Consider the following 6,000-nt stretch of genomic DNA (forward strand, 5'->3'; position numbering starts at 1 on the left):
AACTCAATATGCAAAATCCTCCCTACAACCTTCTAAGGCATGTGCTTGGTACAATAATTTGGAGTTAAGCTTCATTGAAGGTTTAGTGACCTCTGCATTAAGCTAGTGATACGCTTCAACACTATCATACCCACCAAGAAAAGATCTACAAAACTATTTAGCATTACCTAATAAGAGGGTGAGTCTATTTAGGTATATTTAAAAAGATTCAATAAGAAGATGCTTAAGGTGAAAAAAATACTTGAGCTAGTAACGTTAGAGGCCTTGATAAGAGGGGTAAAGAAACATACCCTCTAGAGAAAACTTTATGCCTTACCCGAAAGAAGATTGCTTAAGGTGAAGCAAGTCATGAAAAATCACATACAGGTAAAAGAGGATGATTTGCTACGACATCGATCGCCTTATCATTACATGGATAACTAATATAGACTTTTCAAACGAAATCATTTTCCTAATATAAATGAAAGCTTAATAAAGAACCATGAAGAACCAACCCATGAACACTTGGTGTATCCTAAGAATTTACTATCCCTTTGAATCAAAATGGGATCACTCATTCAAGGTTATTAGAGAAGCCATGGCGAACACCTACCAACTTCATAACATGTTTTGAAAAATCTCCCTCATACTTGGCATTTGGATCACCTTATGATGCACAATCATCAGAGGAAATGTAAGTTTATTTTTGAAATAAAAATATTGTATCTTTGAAATATATAACCTATTTATAAATCTCCAGTGGAGTCTTAGAGGAATACATTCTATAGATAAAATCAATTGGGTTCGTTTAATAGTGTGTTTCACTTGAAAAATATTAAATTAATATTTTCTAGTGTTGTTTTTATAGTTTTAATGTAATGATCTTAAAAATTAAAAGAAAATTTGAAAAAAAAATATTTTGATATATTTTCAAGTAAAAACATATTTTTAAAAAGCATCATAATACTAAACACACATGAAACTAGTTTGTTCATAAGAAATAATAATAATAAAAAACTTTACAATTAGGATCATTCTTAACTTGTCTTCCTTCAAGTTTTGCTAGGAGTTGTTTTTTCCATGGGAGAAAATGATCATTCATGAGATACGATTGCCCCATTAGATTTACAATGGAATCACTTTATAGTAAGAAAATGTCACCCTCAAGAATCAACAATTTATTTCATGTGTGATCATCAATGGAATAATCAAATTTGTTATACAAAAATAGGAGGCCGCTTCAAACTCAACTTTTGCTAGCTTGTTGTATCCTTTAAGAGTGGCTTAATTGGCAATCTATTAATTAAAAATCCATGAGTGATTATGTTTCTTATAGACAAAAATTAATTATGTTATAACATAATTATGTGTAGATTTCCAATATAGTCTCGGACTGACACATTCTTTAGATGATGCCTAAAGGCCTCTCACAAACTTGTCAATGGTTGATTTGGGATCCTTTTTCTTTAGGTTATATCTAAGGGCCTCTCGCCAATTCATCAAGGGTTTATCTTAGATCTCTTGCCTCTCCAATACAGTCTTGAACTAGCACCACTCTTCAGTGGGAGGCTTTCCAGCCCCCATGTCATCTCTACGGAGGCTATTGACTTTCTACGAGCTCCCAAGTCCCTATATCATCCTAGGTAGGTCACATACTTCCCATACTCTAGTGCGATTACTATCCAAAGGATGAACTTGGTTTCCCCGATGTAATATAATCACCCTCTTTGGATTCCTCTAAGCCTCTTTAGAAACTTTTTTAAGTATAGGCATCATCATGGGTAACCCTTCTTGGGTTCCTCTCAACCTCTAAGAAATCTTTCTAAGTATAGACTTACCCTTATTGGGTTTTCCCTAACCTCTTAGAAATCTTTTGAAGTATAGGCTTACCATTCATTGGTTCCTTTCAGCTCTTTAGATTTATTTTTTAAGTATGGGTGTTCTCATGGGTCACCCTTTTTAGGTTCCCCTTGGCCTCTTAGAAATTTGTCTAAGTAAAGGTTCACCCTCTATGGGTTCCCCTTAGCTACTTACTCGTGGTTTCAAGCCCTCTTCTTATAAAAAGAAAATTAGATGAAATCATCATAGTAACCAAACATTTTTACTAGTCTTTGTGGATTAATACCACAAAGACTTGAGGGGCTACCGATGAATCCAAAATTAAGTATAGCAAAACACCCCCTAAAGTGGACCCAAAAACCTATAAAAGACGAAAGAAAACACCTAAGGAGCCCGAGTCTTGCTCTTAAGGATATGGGCTCGGGCAAGATCCCAATTCCATGCACCAAGCATGGGTGTACACTCATGCATCGAGCGTAAACCTATACTGGGCTTGTTGTCATGCCCAGCATGGGCATGACACTCCTTATCTTGCTAGGTGTGACACACCCAGCTAGTGCTAGGCATGCACCTCAGCACCTTGTTGGGTGTGTTGCCCAGCACACAAGGTGCTGAACATGCACCTTAACACTCCCTTAGGTGGGGGGTGCACAACCCAAGCTCAACATACTTGAATCCAAGCATCACCTTTGAACATATTTTTCATCTCTAATGGGCTCGGACACCTTGCTCAAGCCCAATGCTCCCTTAAAAATTTCTCTTGGACTTAACACGGGTCCCTCAGTATTTCCCACTGATCATAAACGTATTATTTTGGTTTAATACAACTCAAAATATCACAAGGGTGAAGTTGCACTTTACTCACTCCTCTCCATAAAAGAACAAAAATCACAAGATATAAATACATCATAAATCCTTCAAAAACTCAAAGTTGATAATCTCTTCATTCTTAATATTTTCAGCATACATATTTTTAGTGTTTACCTCTTTAAAATATCATTACAATTTCTCTCTCTGCATAATTAATGATTTTATCATTAGAAAGTCCTCATGTCTATCAAAAGGGATCTTTTACCAGGCATCACTTACAAACCACATGACTTACCAAGCACAAACTACTACTACCACAGTTACCGGTTACATTAGCTTACCAGACATCATCTCTTACCAATTATCAATCCCCTAAACTTTTTATATCAAGTCACTAAATACATTGACTAAAAAGAATGCATCAGATTATTTAAATTAAGAGATCAACTAATTATCCGAAGCATCAACATTATTACTAAACATCTTGAATTTGAAAACTCATAAATATAACATTATATTCAATTTGTCAATAAAAAACACAAACTCGCCAACACAACAAAAATATACTGCATTTGTCCCATTTACAGCAAAACTCCCTCTATCAAAACGCACTTGACAAAAAATAATATGTGTAAGTCCATCTGCTTCTAATTAATACAAAGTAGGGTATGTACAAAAACTAAAAAATCAGAGGGATGAGATCAAAATACCACGGAAGTTTTATAAATATATGCTTGAACTCTGTAAAAACTCTAAAAATCATAGCCTATAATTAATGGGAGTTTAATTTGAACAAAAAGGTTAAATAAATAAATAATATATCGATATTAGATCTAGTCTATAACAATGTTTTGTATTACTTGGAAAATTGCTATCTTCCACTTTGAAATAATTAAAAAAAAAAAAGCAAAGAAAATAGACGCCATAAGAATAATAAAAAAAAATGTATACCAAACCCTTGCTCTCTATCTGATTGAAAACTGAGCAATATGCCATTTATAGGTTTGCCTCGGCGTTCAAGTTTGGAGTAACTCTCTAGGTGTAGGAAAGCCTTTGCCCTAGCTTCCAGTCCCCATGTTCCTCCAAACGAGTAAAGCCTTCAAGGTTTATGATTTCGTCTCCGTGTTTACTCCAACTTCTCAAAATCATGCCTCGAATACAAAATAATTATTCAAATCTTAATAATAATAATAATAACTAAATAAAGCATTTAATGAGCTATGCATACAATTAAAATCAATGCAGGACTCGGGGGGGCTGGTAATTGTTAGAAATTCATATATCATCAATTAATATTCTCTTCAATTGAAGTTAAATATTAAACACAAATTAGTAATGGAATTATACAAGTTTCAAGATAAAGATGTTTGAAAATAATATAAAAACTATTATTAGACATTATCTAAATTTTTAAAAATCTAAATTGAGATTATTCCTTAATAAAATACAGAAAAAATGATATTTTATCCACTCATCTGTATTATTTCGTCTAAAATTGTCTAAATATTTACAAATTCTAAGAGTTAAGGCTATCACAAAAACATATATACTAAGCTTTATTTTATTTTTATTTCTAACTTATTATAGGATACAATTCAAAAAGAAATTAAGAAGAGATCACTCCAAATTATTCTGAAAGTCAGCAGAAAACAAATAGGCATAACAGGAAAACAAGAGTAGTGGAACAATACCTATCCTTTCCCCGGTATTCTCTATTGTCTCCTATAACAAATAGGTAGAAGCTCGTGGCTAAAACCTAGACGACAACTTTACATATATATATATATATAAAGAAGACGATACGGGTCTTTCGTGTACAAGCTCCATGCACCTGCAATATTTAAAACGTTTAGGCTCTGGATTAAAGCTTTACGTGATCATTTAATTAATAATAGTGACGGTAAGTAGTGGTAGTGATGGCTGTTTGTTCAAGGATATACGGTGGCTGACTGGAAATGTAGTAACGATTGTTTTTTAAAATAGTTTTTGTTTGAAAATATATTAAAATAATATTTTTATTATTTTTTTTAAAAAATTATTTTTGATATTAACACATCTAAATGATTTAAAAACATAAAACAATTAATTTATAATTTTTTTTATAAAACATTGTTTGGGTTGCGTTCCCAAACAACTCCTTGATATGGACCCATTTCATTACATTATCTGAGCAAGTTCTTAGTTATGTTATGTATATATCAGTTTAAGTTTTTGAATTAAATTAAAGTTCTAATAATTAAGTGATCAAGAGTTTAAGGTGATCTTAATTAATATCATTTTTATTCTTTTTAATTAAATTTATAAAATTAAGCATAAGATGAAGGTGTATTTATACAAATTTCAAGAGAAAAATATTTTTATTTAAAAATTTACATTAAAAAATAATATAAAAATCATTTATCAAAATTCATCTAATAACTTAAATGTTTTAACTAATTAAATAAACTAATTCTTCGACAATGCCATATCGGAGAGCGAACAAGAGCAAGGGGCAGGTCGGATTGGTCTTTGTGGATCCGGTGCTAGCAACAGGAGTGATTAAACTTCAGTAAAAAATAATTAATAATTTATTTTGAGATCATTTTACGATATATAAGACTAAAATAGATAAATATAATATACAAAAATATAATTCAACATCCATTAAACACACAAATACAAAGCAATATAATTTTATTTTTTTTATAGTTCCAATAATCAAATGCATTTTAAAAAACAAAATTACACTATCAAATTATATTTTTACACGTTTAGGTGCATGGATTTGTGCATGCTTTTTATTCGTTTGTAAACACTGATTTTTGATTGATTGTTTTTTTTTTAAGATTCATGGCCAAATTTATGGATGCAAGTCACTTTATATATATATATATATATATATATATATATATATATAACCCATTAATTAATCTTTGAAAGATAATGATTTTTTCTTTTTCTTTGACTTTCTAAATTAATTTAATAAGATTTATAAAATATTCAAACTACAAAATATCTTTTTTATTCTAATAATTAAAATAACACGAAAACAAATGACGGCATAAAAAAACAAATTCTCAGATCTCATAAAATTTCCTTAAAATCGGCAATGAGGAAAATGTTCCTTCCACCTGGAACCGAATTATAAACATAAATACTGATTGACATGCTTGAATTTTGCAAAAGATGACTGATTGAAAGGACTCCTGATTGTGAAAGGTATTTAAATTTATCTAAGATTTTGCAAAAGAGGAGAAATACCATTTTGTACCCATTTTTCTCTTGAAAGAAATTGCTGTTGAGGTTTGGAGGTAAACGTTTTTATTTTTATGCTATATTAAAAGTAATGTTTGTTTTTATATTTATTTTTAAAAAAAAATTAATATTTTTTTA

This window comes from Populus nigra, chromosome 4 (genome assembly GCF_951802175.1).
Source record: "Populus nigra chromosome 4, ddPopNigr1.1, whole genome shotgun sequence".
In the NCBI taxonomy this organism is placed as follows: Eukaryota; Viridiplantae; Streptophyta; class Magnoliopsida; order Malpighiales; family Salicaceae; genus Populus; species Populus nigra.